The 16,960-nt window shown below is 41.9% G+C and overlaps 1 long non-coding RNA gene across 1 annotated transcript in view; it reads left to right on the top strand.

Annotated features, from left to right (window-relative positions):
• The window catches only part of LOC135967029 (uncharacterized), a 121,715-nt gene that overhangs the window by 56,218 nt on the left and 48,537 nt on the right, over nucleotides 1-16,960 (top strand). The window lies entirely within an intron of this gene.

The following is a 16,960-nucleotide window of genomic DNA, read 5'->3' as shown; positions in this document are numbered from 1 at the left end:
TGCCTTCCCATGACATTTAAACTGAATTGTAACTGCTTCATCTTAGTGAACATTGTGACCTCCAGAGGCCATCACAGCACCATTGATAAATGTGTGTTCAATGAGTAAATGAATGAATGAAAATTAAAAAGGTTTGCTTTATATTTTAGATATTCTTAAGGGTTCTGACAAACAGGAAACCCTGAAGCCATGAAGCTTCATGAGGAATCAACTCTTTCTTTTTCATTGTTACTTCCTCTGTATTGGCACAGTACCTGGCAGGTATATTACATCCTCAATAGCTGTTTGTTGAATGAATAAGTGAAAGAATGCATGTCTATCAAAGCTAGTTCCACTGCCCTTTCAATGGCACCAATGTTGACTGCTTGTATGTAAACCTCAAGCAGTTTTTGCTGTACCAGCTGCAGAGCCAGGTCCATTTCTGTACTTCCTATTCTTCTTATATCTCTAGCCCAGAGAACTCTGGGGAGCCACATCCCCCAGGGCTTGACATTATACTTCACACATGTATTCTCAGATACTTGAAGCAGGGGTAGAAGTGGAACACTGTTTTGAAATTCATTGAGCTCAGAAAAAATGCCTTCAGAGCTAAGAGGTCTGTCAGTTGTAAGGTACAGACTTCTGGAGCTTATTTAGCCTTTTCTTGTAGGGGCACATTGGAAAATAGGAAATTGGAGGACTTGGAGAAGGATGTGGTAAATGTGATAAGTATATGAAGCTCTTTTCTCTGTGCTCAAAGAGGATGCAAATGAGGACTACATGAACATTGCTAGGGGTCCTGGTCCTGAGGGGCTCATTATTATAGTCAATTCCTGTAATGGTATTTTGCTTTTCAGCTCTATATGATGGTTTCTTCTTCGGGCTTTTAACTCTAGTGAGTTTACTTTTGAGTACTTTGAATTCAGAGTTTGCTTACAAGGGATCAGGACAATTGCTTGTAAAGGGAGGGATTCCTCTGAATCTTGATCTTTGGTTTAAACTTCCCTTTTGAGCTTTAGACCCTTATATCAGACTGTATACCACAGATCTCACCTGGATATCCCACAGCTGTTTCAAACTGCACTTGCCCAAAATAGAATTCATTCTGTGTTCCCACAATTGAGTTCTTATTCCTGTAGTTCCTATTTTGATCGAAGGCAGCAGCACCTTCCACACAGTCATCTGAGCAGAAGCACAGACATCATCATTCAAGCTTCCCTAAATGTTGGTGGTAGTAGACAATGTTTATTGACAGCATCCTATGTGCCAGGTCCTGTGCTAAGTACTTTATGTACATCAACCCCCTTAGTCATCACTATAGCCTGTGACTAAAATTATGTTATTATCTGCATTTCAAAGCTGAGGAAACTGAGGTGACTGCAAAAGTATCCCAACAGGTCATTTTGCCTGAAGCTCTTCTCAGATTTATCTACTGCACAGCAAGCTGAGTTCTCTTTTAAATAAGCAGACCTGCATGTACCACTCCCTTCCTTACAAGCTTTACTGGCTCCCCGTTGTCCTCAGAATGTAGCCCAAACTCTTAGCCAGGAGTACAGCGTCCTTTGTGACTTGGTCACTGAGCACCCATCCAACCTCATTTCCAGTGGCTCTTACCTTGGCCCTGCCATCCCCTCACCCCCATGTTGTAGCCATGTTGGACACTTGCAACCACTTGAAATCTGCATATTTTCCAGCCTCACTTAATTCTTCAACCTAAAAATATTTTGGGGGAGCCCACCATATGCTAGGCACTGTCTTAGGCACTCGTGCTATAGCTGTGAACAAAACAGATCAAGGCCTGCCCTCATGGCACTTGCATTCTAGTGGGGAAGTCAGACAATGCACAGGTAAATAGCTATATAGACAATGTACTGTCAGAGTCCTGAGTGCTGTGCAGGGAGATAAAGCAGAGAAAGGGGGCAGAAAGTGACAGCAGGGTTCTATTTTATTTGAGATGGCCTGAGAAGGTACTTTGCAATAGCCCTGAGATGAGAACTTGCCTGGAATGTTTGAAGAACATCAAGGAGGCCAGTGTGGCTGGGAGAACGTGGAACCAAGGGAGGTCTCTAATATACCAAAGAACCCATCATGTAAGGCCTTGAGGCCATGGCCAACACTTTGGATTTTATTGCAGATGGGAGATGAAATTATTGCAAGTTTGAGATGAGGGAGTGATGGAATCTGACTGGCATTTCATGAGGATCATGATGATAGCTGTGTGACAAGAGTGGAAGGAGGGAGACCAGGTGGGAGGCACCTGTGAAGCTCTTGTTCCCATTTCAGGAATGTTCATTCCCCATGCCCCTCCTCACCTTTGCTTGGTGACTGCTACTCAGCTTTCTACAGCCATCTCAGGGCTATCTCCATTCAAAAATCTTCCTCAGTTGTCTTCCTCTCTATGATGCAGAATTTTATGTATTTTTAATAGTATGTAATCTCACTATTTTGTAGTTATGTATATATCTGACTTTCATAATTGACTGTGAGTTCAAAGAATCCTTCGGGTGGGATCTATTTCTGTTTCCTCCTTTTCTTTGTGTTTCTAGCTCCCTGGCATGGCACCTGATAGTGTTGATAGGACTCAATGAGGATTTGAGAAATTCATGAGTGAATGAACAAAGAAACAGCTCATCCGGCTGATACTAAACATTCAAATGCTTATTTGATTGAACAAAGGAGGGTTCAAATAATTCCATTCAGCCAAAATGCTCTAGGTATTTATAGGCCAACTTTAAAATATAACTTGCATATATAAAGGCATCAAATTTCAGAAACTTGTGGAAACTAGATTTGTGGAGTCGTGGAGAAGTCCTTTTGAATACGGTACTATCTGTTGAAAAGAGCTCCAGGCTGTCTGCTTATTGACTAACCTGTTTTATTGTTGTCATTTTTTTTGTTGATACATATGATTGTACATATTTCTGGGGTACATGTGATATTTTGATATGTGCATACAATGTGTAGTGATCAATAGAATATTATTCAGCCATAAAAAGAAAGAAATCCTGTCATTTACAGCAATGTGAATGGAACCAGAGGATATTATGTTAAGTGAAATAAGGCAAACTTTGGTCATGATTTCCATCACTCACAGCAGCCCTGGAGTACCAGCACACTTAAACAATGCAACCAGAATCAGTCAAACAGAACCAGAACCATTTTGTTTTATGTTGTTAAGGATTTCTGCAAAACTCCCTTTAGACTCCCGTGGGTGCAGTGTGACTTATGGCTTCTCAGATTATTCATTTGTTGAATGGACTTCAATTAGTTTTCTGTAAGCCCCTGCCTTGCTTAAAATAAATCTGATATAAGCAAATCTTTTCTTTTCTTTTTTTGAAAAAAAAAAAAGAAAAACAAATGACTGAAAGGTGATTTATTTGATGAATGAGTTAAGAGATTATAGGATTCCTTTAACAAGCCTCTTGAATGCATTTAAAATGATGTAATTTCTTAAAGAAAAACATTTACCTTAAAGAAAACATGGACCTTCTAAGGGCCCAGAAGTTAGTAATTAGATTTGAGCAATTCTAACTTGGACAGTTTCCATCAGCTATATACTGTGGGTGTCTGTACTAGACAGTGCTCTACTGGTATTGAGGGTAGTCTCAAAGGAGTAGAAGAGACCAGATTCTGGCTCTCAATCTAGACCTGCTGTGTCCAAAATGTAGCCCCTAGTCATATGTGGCTATTGAGCCCTGAAATGTGGCTAAGGCTACTGAGGAACTAAATTTTTAACTTAATTATAATTAATTTTAATTTAAAACTGATATTTGATTCCATTATTAGAAAACTTTTAAGTATGTTTAGAACAACTTTAGGTCTGTGGATCTTTTTTAGTTATAAATTTTGTAAACTTTAAATATAGATCAACTATGTCTGATGTTTCTGATAAAAATTTAGTGTACCAATTAAGATACACTGTAAATATAAAATGCATGCTGATTTTGAAGACCTTAGCACAAAAGGATGTAAAATATCTCAACAATGCTTTTTATACTGATTACATGTTGAATTAACATTTTGGATATGTTGGGTGAAAACATTTTAACAAAATTAATTTCACTTATTTATTTTGACATTTTAAATGTGATTATTAAAATTTTAAAATTACATACATGCGCCGGGCGCGGTGGCTCAAGCCTGTAATCCCAGCACTTTGGGAGGCCGAGACGGGCGGATCACGAGGTCAGGAGATCGAGACCATTCTGGCTAAAACGGTGAAACCCCGTCTCTACTAAAAAATACAAAAAACTAGCCGGGTGAGGCAGCGGGCGCCTGTAGTCCCAGCTACTCGGGAGGCTGAGGCAGGAGAATGGCCTGAACCCGGGAGGCGGAGCTTGCAGTGAGCTGAGATCCAGCCACTGCACTCCAGCCTGGGCAACAGAGCAAGACTCCGTCTCAAAAAAAAAAAAAAAAAAAATTACATACATGCTTATTACATTTCTACTAAAAAGTGCTGGGAGTCTCTGCTAGGTGTGCCTATTACCTCTGCACTACCCATATCCTATTCTAGGTGAAACCACACAGCACAATGCACTCAGAACCCTGCCTTGGTGATCCCATCTAATTAGACCAGCATTGGGCAACCAGGATTGAGAACCAGTGTTATGATATTTGCTTACTCACTTGGTCCCTGATGCAGGCTTTGTCTCTATGGATATAAATAAGACATCAGAAGAGCTCTACCATCCCCTCCCCCAAGAACTTCTTAAGTAGAGCCAACCAAATTTTTTCACCTAAGGTTTTGGACACAAGTCTTGCTGGTAAGAAGCTGTTGGACATGGGACTCCAAGGTGATAAATTAGAGATAGCTTGCCGGGAACCTGAAGCCTTGCTTGGGGAGTAAGAGCCTTAGAGGATGCCAGTGTGCAATGTGGAGAGGAGCCCCACATGCAGTGGAGACTTGGCTGTACCTCCCACTTGGGGTTTTGTGAGATTCTCTTCTGTCTTTCCCATAAATCCCCCTTTGTTTAGGCTAGCTTGAGTGGGTTTCTGTTTCTTAAAGCTAATGATTTTCACACATGCAAACATGATTAGGGAAACAAGTCAACTATTTGGAACAGTAAAAAAGCATCAAAATTTACAAACACTGAAATTAGAGGAATGAGTATGTATGTGCTGGCAAAGATAATGTGGTATGAGGAATCGTCTAGAACAGTGGTCCTTGAAGTGTGGTCTGGGGGACACTGAGACCCTTTCAGTGGGATCTCTATAAAGTCAAAATTGTTTTCTAATTATACCAAGCCTTTATTTGCATTTCTTACTCTCACTCTGTCATGAGTGAATAGGGGAATTCTCCAGAAACAACATGATGAGTGATATAGCAAAAGCTTAGATGCAAAAGTAGCTACGAGAACCCAGCTGTCCTCTATTAAACCATACATTAAAGAGATTTATAAAAATCAAATACAATGCCATTCTTCTCACTATTTTTTTTGATTCTTGAAAATATAGTTAATTTTCATAAAACTATGTTAACATGTAAAGGGTTTATTAAATATGTTAAAGTTTCTCCATTTTAATCACTAATGTGGTAAACATTGATGGACAGAACCCACAAAAACAACAGCTCTTTGGGTTCTCTATAATTTTTAAGAGTGTAAATGGTCCTCAGTAGAAAATAGCAAGACAAATCAGTGAAGAGTTTATGGAGGGAGAACTGGTTTAGAGTTGCCCTGAGGTCTTCTTTTCTGTTTATAATGCCTGTGTCTAAATAGGGGCCAAGCAAGAGTGTGATTACAGTGGTTCTCAACCCTGATGTCAAAATCACCATGGGGGACTAGAAAAATACAGATCTTCAGGCTTCTGTCTCCAGATATTCATATCTTAAGGTCTGGGAGGAGATCTAGGAATCGGTATTCTTAAAAAGTGCCTCAGCGGTTTCTTTGCACAACATGCAAAGAGGAACAAAAAAAAAGACATAATTTAATTTCAGAGAGATGGGCTATGTATGATGAAAAGCAAATGAGGGTGCTTGCTCCCACCTGGCTGCTGGCCTTTTTCTGGAAGCTCTGTGGGTGAAGTGGGAGGCATGAGACTGGCTGTTGAGGTCAGAGGGGACTGTATGTACCAGGTGGCCCGGACTCACCTGGCTGCCTCTCTGGTGGCCTCCCTGAGCTGATGCTGTGGATTCATTTGCAGGTGCTCAAGGGCACACCCTGAAACCCATGAACCCACCAGAGTTGAGAATGGGAAAAGATGAGATACTGCAAACACAAGTTAGTCCCTGTGCCTTGTTTCTAAGCTTTAGCTCTTTAAAAAATGTTCTCGGGACTGGAAGTGGATTCTGAAGCAGAGGCTTGCTATAGTTCAGGAGGTAGGCTGGAATTTGTCATTTGTACAGTAAGGTAGCAGAAAGTTTTCTTGTGAGAGATTGAGAGAGAGAGAGAGGTTCTTTTTTCCTTAAAAGAAAGGAGGTCTCCCACCCCTTCCCTACCTCAGTATCTTGCAAATACGTATTGATTTCTTCTGAGGGCTTAAAAGATGCGGTGTTGACCTCCCCTCTGCTCTCACCTCCATTCACAGGAAATCACAGGGAGGGTTGGTGTGGAATTTTCTTCTCACTGTGCAGTGATACATTGAGATGGATTATGGGCTTATTTTGGCTCCATAGAATGTTTTCCTTTCATTTTGTTTCTTCTGCAAGCAAATCCTGCTTTCCTGGGCACAGGGGTACTATGTGATTCAGGACTGTCCATTCATAATATCCTATGCTTGGGAACAGGGGCACCACTTGGCACAACTCTAGTAACTCCAAATGCTTTCACTGACACGCACGTCAATGTGAATGGCGCCCCCTGTTGTGGCATGACAGGACAGCCATGCCTTGGAAATGAAGTGGTGGGAGTACCTCACAGGAAATGGAGCAGAACAACCAGACTCTATTTCTAGAATTAACTTAGGAAGGTTGGGAGACAAAAATCTCTTTCCACTAGGGTTGCTAAACAGGGATGCAGGGATTACAGGCATGCGCCACCATGCCTGGCTAACTTTTTGTACTTTTAGTAGAGACACGGTTTCACCGTGTTGGCCAGGCTGGTCTCAAACTCCTGACCTCAGGTGATCCACCCGCCTCAGCCTCCCAAAATGCTGGGATTACAGGCATGAGCCACCACGCCCGGCCTAATAGACAAGTGGGTATTTGTATGTAACTTGGTGGGATGCGGACATTCAGGGAATAAAAAAACCTCAACAACTCAACAGCACATTCATACATGCCAACTATCCCACAGATAAGACACTTCTCATTTTATCATTTTGAGCAGACTGTTCATTTAGATTTTGTTGGATGCAGAGAAGAGATTTAATATAAGCATGATACTCATCATAATATAAAGTGAAATGTTACCACTATTTGAAAGTATGTCAATTAATAATAACAATATAAGAAAATCTGTATAATATTTTAAGTCTTTGTTTTCAGAAAAAGATTTCCGTTTCTAAATTTATCTCACATTTTACATGCATGATCATGTATAAATATGTATTATTTGGCAAAAGTGTCATTACCTGATTAAACAGGTTCTGTAACTTTCTGGCCCCATTTAATTTATCTCATGGCTTTTATTTTCTTTTTTTAAATGATCGATGTGTTGAGAATCAGTTCATGCATTTTGTTGTCATTTTAATTTCTTTTCCTTGAATTATCTGTCATGCTTTGTCCACCACTTTTAGATTAACTTATAAAGCATGTTAACAATCTTCCCTTAATCTATTTCATAAATATTTTCTTCTAAAATTTGACTTACCTTTATATAAACTTCGTTTTGCCATCAAGAATGCCATTCTTATTTTCCACTGATTTTTCTAATTGCAACATGGTATAGCTCATTATAAAGCAATTGAATGATGTAGTGGCACGTTCTCCAGTTCTGATGGTCTAGACCAGTGTTACAATAGAACATGTAAGTGTCCTATATCTGTGCTGTTCTTTTTTTTTTTTTTTTTTTCTTTTGAGATGGAGTCCCACTCTGTCACCCAGGCTGGAGTGCAGTGGCTTGATCTTGGCTCACCGCTACCTCCGCCTCCCGGGTTCAAATGATTCTCCTGCCTCAGTCTCCTGAGTAGCTGGGATTACAGGCACATGGAACCACACCTGGCTATTTTTTTGTATTTTTAGTAGAGACGGGGTTTCACCATTGTGGTCAGGCTGGTCTTGAACTCCTGACCTCGTGATCTGCCCGCCTTGGCCTCCCAAAGTGTTGGGATTACAGGTGTGAGACACCATGCCTGGCCTCTGTTCTGTTCAATAATTAACCACAGGTCACTATTGAGCTAGTGCAACTGAGAAAGTAAATGTTTAATTTTATTTGATTTAAATTAGATTTGAGTAGCTTCTTGGGGTTAGTAGCCACAGCATTTTTCTGTTACTCTATTTTGCCCTCAGCTTACCACTGGAAACCAGTTTCATATTAAGCTTGAGAGAGAGGAGATAAGACAGAGGAAAAAGGTCGAATGGCTGGTCTGCTTGTCTGGACCTGGAATGAGAGTCAGGAAACTCTGGATCTCAGGACCAGACTCCTTACTGACTATGGGATTTAGTAAATCATCATACCCTTCATCTTGGAAACAGAACTGACATCCTAATGCAGAGTCTGGGGTATGCATTTGGTGTTAGAAGAGCGGAGCTTGAGATAGGGTTTCACTGCCAAGTGACAGCATGAGGTCACAAATTTCCCTTCCATGGCTCCACTGTCCAGTGACTTTTACTTGTTGCTCTTTTACTTTTCTATGGTTTAATATTCTACTTCCCAGTTCAGATATTGAGAGAGAGTGTTACATGGCTTTTGCTTGGTCTGGTCCTTTCCCTTTGATGCTGTAATGCAAACAACTTTATGGGCTCTCTGCTGGGTGCTGGGGAATGCTCTGGGCTGCCATCTGGAGGGCAACCGTTGAGATGCACCTGGTCCCTCTGACTTGGGTGAGAGGGTGGAAGGTGACATACCGCCACCTAGTGTCCGAGTGTCCATAATGCTTAGGGACTTCACAAGTCTTGATTGGTAACATACTATCCTGTAGTCTCAGAATAACTATGTGAGCTAGACAGTGATATGAATTTCGTGACTCTTACTTTACAGATGAGCGAATGTGTCCTAAAAGCCACATAGTCAGTGGAGGAGCTGAGCCTGGAACCTGGCCCCACTGACTTCATCATATCATGGTTTAGGTTGTGGCTGCCTGCTGTGCAGATGCATCAAATGCATACCCAGCTACCTATCTCATTGTTGAGGTGCCTCAAGTTGTGTGTGTGTGTGTGTGTGTGGAGGAGGGGAATAATGGGAAACAGTGGATGACTGAAGGCTGAATCTGCAGTTATAAAATGAAAGAAAATAATGAATATAATAAACGAAATTGGGATTGTAGTATATAAACATCTCATCAATCAATCAGCCTAGATCAGTAGAATTCCTGGATGCTTCAGTGAGATAGGTATTCAAGACCACGTCAGTGCGAATAGTCTAAACAATAATGCCAGTGGCTTCCAAACGTCTACAGTGGTAGTTGCTGCTTTGGGTCTCATTTCCCCGTTAGCACTGGACTGTGAAACAAACAATGGCTTACATCTGTGAAGGGATCAATGCGTCTATTCAGACATCACAGGAGCTCAACGCAGGAATAAAAAGTGATCTTTCTTCCCAAGTGTCAACTCTAATTGATTGGCAGTGGCTTTGTGGAGAACTGGACTGCACTGAGAAGGACTTGAAGGGGTTTGGAGGCTTAGTAGGGAAATATGCTGTTAACTGGTTAGTGATGTTTGCCAGAAGGACTAGATTATGGAGTTTATTAGGGCAGGGACTGGCTTATACCTGTTGTATTTCCTGGTCTGTTTCAGTACCTAGAATGGTGCCCTGCACATGGCACATAAATATTTGTGAAAGGAATGAGCATTTGAGGAGAGGAAACGATGTCATGAAAGCTAAGCGTTTGCCATCCCTGGTAGAGATCAGGGAAGAATGAGAAATCCTAGGAAGCCCTGTAGAATAGTCTTTTTAGGTGTTGGGTCTACTTCTTATCTCTAGCAAGTTGCTCCTAGATCCCCACCTTGTCCTTCCAAGCCAAGGGAGGAGCAGCAGCTGGAGGTGATACTGCAAAGTACTTTAATGTACTCCTCACATAAATCTGGTGCTTTGAATATTGATGCTGCAATTGTTTTGCTACTCCTTGCTTGCAAGCTTCCTGGTTGCTTGTTCTCTTTGCATTTTGGATTCCTCCAATCTCTCTGGCTCCTTAATATGATGCTCCCTTTACTCTTACCTGATTACTCTGTTTCAGCCCACAGTGAGGTCTGACCACACTACTAGAAATAATAATAGCCATTTATTCAACAAATGTTTACTGTGATCCAGGCGTTATACTCTATATATAATATGTCATTTAATCCTCACAATTGCCTAATGGGATAATGACTTATTATTTGCGGATGAAGAAGCTGAAGCACTTAGATGCTAACTTGCTTAAGGCCACACAGTGAGTAAATGGCAGAATTCAGGACTTTCTGACTTCAGAGCCCATATGCTTGACCATTATATGATACCATTTATGAGCTCACACTGAACTGCTTGGTCTTGATCCATGGCTAGACTCTGATCTCTGAGAAAGTTATGAATGACCCTCCAAGTGATGCTACAGTCCCCCTTGTCCTGGTAAGTAATACATCTACTCAGAGCTGACACATCTCCTTTTGTCTGCATGCAGAAGCCACTCTAGACAGCTCACAAACTCTAAGCCCCTAGACTCTGTCTGTGCTAGAAACACATCTGCTCAAACAACAGGCATCCCTGGCTCCCCAGCCCTCCTAAACAGAAATTCAGTACTTATAGCCTCTTCTAATCATAGAGTGTGTCCTAGGACATCCTAAGTTATTATTATTGTGCTTTCCAGCAAATCTAATTAAATTCTTGTCTAATTGCTGCCTGCCAGCGTTCTCCTTCAGGAAGCCCATCAAGGGATTTCTGTACAGTCACCTTTGGAAGTGAATTTCAGTTCTTACCAACTTTGGTAGCAAATTCCTCCTTGTATCTAATTTAGGTTACTCTGGACATTTAGGCCCAGTTTTTCCCCATGTTACTTTGCTACAAAAAGGAATGCTACTGATCTTCACCTCCTTTTCATCCTTTATGGAGATAAAGGTCTCAGCTTGCTTTCCTTTACCAAATTTGTAAAATAAGAAATCTTTTTTTTCTTTCTTTTGGCTTCATCTTTTCTTTTAGAGTTGTGTATTGATTTTCTATGACTGCCATAACAAATTACTACAAACTTGGTGGCTCAAAATTTAGGCCAGCCATGGTGGCTCATGCCTGTAATACTAGTACTTTGGGAGGCTAAGGTGGGAGGATGGCTTGAGCCCAGGATCTTGGGTATCAAAGTGAGACCCTATCTCTCCAAAAAAAAAAAAAAAAAAAAAAAAAAAAAAGCCAGGCACAGGGGTGTAGTTTCAGCTGCTTGGGAGGCTGAGGTGGGAGGATCACTTGAGCCCAAGAGTTTGAGGCTGCAGTGAGCGATGATTGCACCACTGTACTCCAGCCTAGGTGACAAAGCGAGACCATTTCAATTGGGGTTTGAGATGATGATTCTAAACCTACTCCTGAAATAATAAAAGGTTGCATTTTATGAAATGTTCTCATTTTCAAGGTATTTCCAGTTTCCACTACCTATAGTAGCAAAATATAGTGCTTAAGAAGCTTGGCTTTTTAACCCAGTTGGACCTCGTTTCAAATGATGTTTCCACTACAAACTTAGTGTGTAACTTAGGGCTAGTGCATTAGCTCCACTGAGTCTCAGTTTCGTAATCTATAAAATGGTATTGATAATAACACTTGCCTACCTTGATAAGGCATGTTTTGGTTTTGCACAAAACCAAAAAATCCAAATCAAATTATTTGAGCAATAAAGTCCAGGAGCCATGGTGGCTTAAGGCAGTGCTTGGTCTAGGATCTTCAGCCCGTTTTCTCATTCTTTACTTCTGTGCTCTATGTCTTTATTAATGGCTCTCAACTTGGAAGGTTATCCTCTGATAACCTTCTGTGCCCAAAGTGTCTGCTGGCACATAATGGGGCCGTGTGCTCCATGTTCAAGCTCTGCAGGAATGAAGGAGATGATCCCAACATTTGTGGTGAATTACTGAGGTTTCTTCTGACTTACTGCTGAGGTCCTGTCGGCCCAATCAGAGAACCAACCAATCACTGGTGATGAACAGAGGGCATGTACTAATTGATTAAGCCAATCAAGATCCACCCTGGAGCTGGGGTTGAGGTCAATGCCACAAAAACACATAAGGGCAAATGGCAATGGGGGGTTGCTTTTCATGGGGAAATGTAGAGCATTATCAGGAGAGAGAGGGAATGGATGCTGGGCAGTAAACAGCAGCTGTGTCCAGTTGGCTCTTTCTCATGAGATAATGAAAATAAAGTATTTATCACAGTCCTTGGCATGTAAGAAATGTCCAGTAAATATTAGCTTACTTACTTATTATTTTTCTACCTCTTAAGTGTGTGTGTACTCTAAGAGTTGTGATTTGGTTTTCCATGACTGCCATAGCAAATGACTACAAACACACACACTATATATATGTGTGTGTGTGTGTGTGTGTACACATACACTTAAAAAGTAGAAAAATAATAAATAAGCTACTTTTTCTACCTCTGAAGTGTATGTAGAAATAAATAAATTATAAATTATAAAATAAGAAAATAAGCTAATATTAGTGTTTTACCTCTTAAGTGTGTATATACATACACACACACTTAAGAGGTAGAAAATACACATTCCCACAAATGATATGTGTATATATAGAAATAGTAGAAACCACAGATAAATAGAGCAAGCACCTTTTATTGCTTTTATTGACAGCATTCCTCTTGTGGGAAGAAGGGCTCAGGACAGGCTTTTTGCTGATAGGAAACTGAGATCCTTGGTGGAAGGACGACTTGCCAAAGTTCACGTGGTGGCAGGATGGGAGCCAGACCCTAGGCCCCTTGACCCCCAGCCCAGCTGTCTTTTTCTCTCGATTGCCTCGCTTTCATTAGCTGTCCTGCCTTTTCCAGGTGCCTCTCTGGAGCCGGACTTGGCAGCTAAACTGACAATGATATATGTCCCTAGGAGTCCCCAGGAAGGGGACTTTGGAGCCACTATAAACATGCGGGTTAAGGACAGCAGCTACATCTGGAAGCCTGCAGAAGCTTCCATTCCAGGAAGCGCTGTCTGCTACATTGTCCCTGTGTGTACCCCTTTTGCTGTCATAGTCTGCTTCAAACCTGTCATAACACGAGAAACTGTCAATTAGGGAGGCCACTTCCAGCTGTTCTGTTCTATGCTCACTAGATAGCAATTTCCTCCCACTTCCTCCAAATGTTTCCATTAGGGAGGGAAGGGTCCCCAATATAAGATTGCTCCCTGACGTTAGCAGGACACAAAATAGCCAAATGTATGTCAGAAAGCTGAAATCAGTTATTGCTGACAACAGTAATAATGGTGTCTGGAACATGACCTAGTTTATTGCTCAGTACCTGGCCTTAGGTGATAAATTTTTTGGGGGAGACTGACTGGTCATGTAGGCATCCAAAGCAAAAAATAGCAGTGTGGTTATGGTAGGAACAAACTGAGAGAGGGAGAGAAAGAGAGAGAGGGGGAGGCGGGGGAGAGAGAGAGAGAGAGAGAGAGAGAGGAAGACAGAGAGAGAGAGAGAGGGAGAAGGTGACGGGAGAGACCACAGATATGCTGATTTATTGCCAGTAACAATTGCTACCATTCATTAAGTGTCAGACACTGGGATAGGTGTTTTAAACACATTTTCTCGAATTTGACAACAACCATACAAAATAAATATCTTTATCTCCATTCCAGTGATTAGAAAACCAGGGCCCAGAGAGGCTAAGCAACTCACCCAAGGTCACACGGCTACTAAATGAAGAAGCCCAATTCAGACCCAATTCTGTCTGACTCTAGAGCTCTTTATACATTATGCTACTTCTTGTTTATCATATTCAGCTGGTGTCTTCTGGGTCACTTTCCCATGAAAGTGCTACTAAAATGATTTCACACACAAACTAACCAGTCGTAGGCTTTGCTTCTCATTTGGATTAGTTTTGAGTAATGGAGGGTTCCTGTAATGGGAGTCTGGAGATGCTGAGGGGAAGGGCACGCATGCATGCTTGTGTGTGAATATTAATTGTGTCTTTTGTAGTTGCGGCCTATATCTGTAATAATGTTTTATTAACTGTGGTCCTATGTCTCTGCTGGCAACCCACTGTAATCCCGAGGCAACTGGCTAGAAAGTGACTAATGAGAATAATTTCTTGATTGATGGGGCTGTTCTTTCTGGATTTAAAAGGACCTTGTTAAAATGACAGAGTCTCATTTTCACACTGTATCTTCAACGTCTAGACATAAAAACCCTAAAAAAAGTGAAACGTTCAAGATCCTTGGAGGATGGCTTCTAGAGTCCGTTTCTTTTCTGCCCCAGCACTCTAAGCCAGGCTGAGCCAGCAAAGCTCCAATCCTCAGCAGCTCACAAAATCCACTAGTGCCCGATGTAGTTCTGGGCAGTTGTTCTGAAATGCCTCACCTTTCCTAGCCCTTTCCTTTTGCTGTCATGCATTGCTTGCAAATGTCTCCATCTCTGCTAAATAACCATTTAGTAATTAAACTCCTGGCATGTACCTAGCATTGTCTCTCTCTCCTCTTTGCTAGTAGCTACACTCAGTGTTAGGCCCTCTAGGGAAGTGGACAGTGTAGCAATGCGTGTGGAAGTGAGGACCCAACTTTGAAATTAATTTGAGGCACTGATCAAGATTTTATGCCTTAACATTTGTTTTTGTTTTCGTCAGGCGTCATGCCCAAATTTTTATTCTTAGCCATTTATTTATTTTAACTTTGAACAGCTTTAATATTTGGAGAAACTTACAATATTTATATAATCCTGAGAGGGCTGACACGTAAGAGATTCAGCCACAATGCTTTTGAGAACTCCCTAAGCACACAGGTTCTTGGGAATTGGATGTAGATCAGGTGTCTGGGACTGGGAAAAGGCACAAACAGGCATCAGGAGAGGAAGTAGAGGAAAAAGACAACAAAAGAGACAAATATACATTTCTCAATTTTGCAGTGAGGTAACCCTTTCCCCTGCCAACAGTTAGAGGAAAGTTCCCGAAAGGGCTAAGGACCCTGTGACACAGATCCTGAGGGACTATACGGCAAATACTCCTTTTGACAGGCGAGGGCAATGCTTCTTCACAAAGAGGTTGCACAGTTCCATCCCTGTCAGAATAGCATCTGGAAAAATGCCAACAATGGCATCCTATACATCCCCCTCCTTCTAGCTGGATGGATCCCGGAGCTAGGTGCTCACACAGGCTGGACTAGCAACCTGGCGCAACAGGAAGGAAATAATCTTTTTGGTGGAGTATGAGAGGATCAAATGAAGTGAGGAATGAGACACGTTGCTCAGTCCTGGTAAGAGTGGGCTCCTTTGTGAGTAACGAAGGCTCCTTACTGCCGCAAGAAGTCAGACTCTGGGTGGCCCTCCAAACCCTGGTAAGGACTTTGATCTTTATCCTAAGGAAAACAGGAAGCCATATAAGTGTCTGGATTAGAAGATTTTGGGCAGAGTGACACACATTCAAGTCCACTCAGAATATCTTACAGGTATGGTGAGGCCTCAGTGCTGCCCGCATTTTCTATACCCCATTGTTTAGTTTTGGTTGATGCGCGTATTGGTTCTGATAGGAAAGAAGAACAGATGCAGTTTTTAGGAGGCAGGAATCAGAGACAGAGAAGTAATGGTTTATATCAGTGCTTCCCAACACTTTTAACATCATTTAACATAGCACACATAATGATGATTACATTCCTATAGCATATTGAGGAAATGAAGAGGATTGCTCAGAGCCTGAGTGAGGAGCTCAACATCTGGGACACCTGGAAGCCCTTTGTAGCACACAAATTGCCCTGATGCTCTGGTTTAGAGGGCAGCAGGTAGATTTTAACCCTTTCACTGCTGCTCCTTTCTTTGGATTGCACCTCTCTTACCTGCCTTCATGGTCTCAATCCATCTCTCCCCAGTCTCCTTGCTGCCTCCCCGAGTGTGTCCATTCTAAACACAACGTGCTTTTGATTTTCCAAGCGTCTGATGGACTGTTGATGGAACAGACAGGCTGAACCCAGCCTTTCATCAATGTCGGTTGTGGAAGCTGGATTATGTCTCTGCCACATCTTTGACACCTCTCTGTTCTGCAAATCCTATTGGTGGGGAATTCCCTGCTTATGGGAGACCCACGGTTCAGCCACCTTCCAATTAAACTGAATAAGAAAACAGACCTTTGCATTCCCCTTGAGGGAAAGGGCATCTGAATCTGGAGAGGCATTCGAGGCACGGGGAAACAGTTGGTTTTGAATAAGGTCACAGATTAATTAGAATTGGGCTTAATTAAAGCTGCATGCGCATCTGGACAACTTTGCCAACACAGAGGACCATCTGGGTATCTTTGAACAGTCCCTTTCTCATCTGGGCACTCCTTGTCTGGTTTGGGCCTTGATTCCAGCTGCTGTGAGAGACTCCTGTGCCCGAAAGTGTTTCCAAGTCAATTATGCAGGCTTCTTTGAGACTGCTTAGTTCGGTTACAGCGCTATTCTAATGAAGTCAAGGTCTGAGGTTTGCTTTCTGCATGGGCCTTAGTTTCAGTGTGCTCTGCAGTCCTGATTATGTGTTTCCTAATATGGGGAGAGAACACACTGCTTGGGGATGGAGTGGGTATAGAAACTGGGAGCATCTTGTCCCAGCCTTCTCACATTTCTTCCTGTAGAGGCAGGCATGGCTCCAGGCACCACTTAAATTACGGAGGTGTTCAGCTAGTGCATCCCTCCAGGGTCCTGGGGGCTAGAACCTTGTGAATGAATTCGACTCTGATGAAAGCGCAAACACGGCATGCTATGAAGTGGCCAAGCTTTTCTTTCTCTTCATCAAATCCCCTTTTGCACTTGCCTC

Source organism: Macaca fascicularis, chromosome 14 (assembly GCF_037993035.2).
Source record: "Macaca fascicularis isolate 582-1 chromosome 14, T2T-MFA8v1.1".
Lineage (NCBI taxonomy): Eukaryota > Metazoa > Chordata > Mammalia > Primates > Cercopithecidae > Macaca > Macaca fascicularis.
This window is presented reverse-complemented; position numbering and strand designations above follow the sequence as displayed.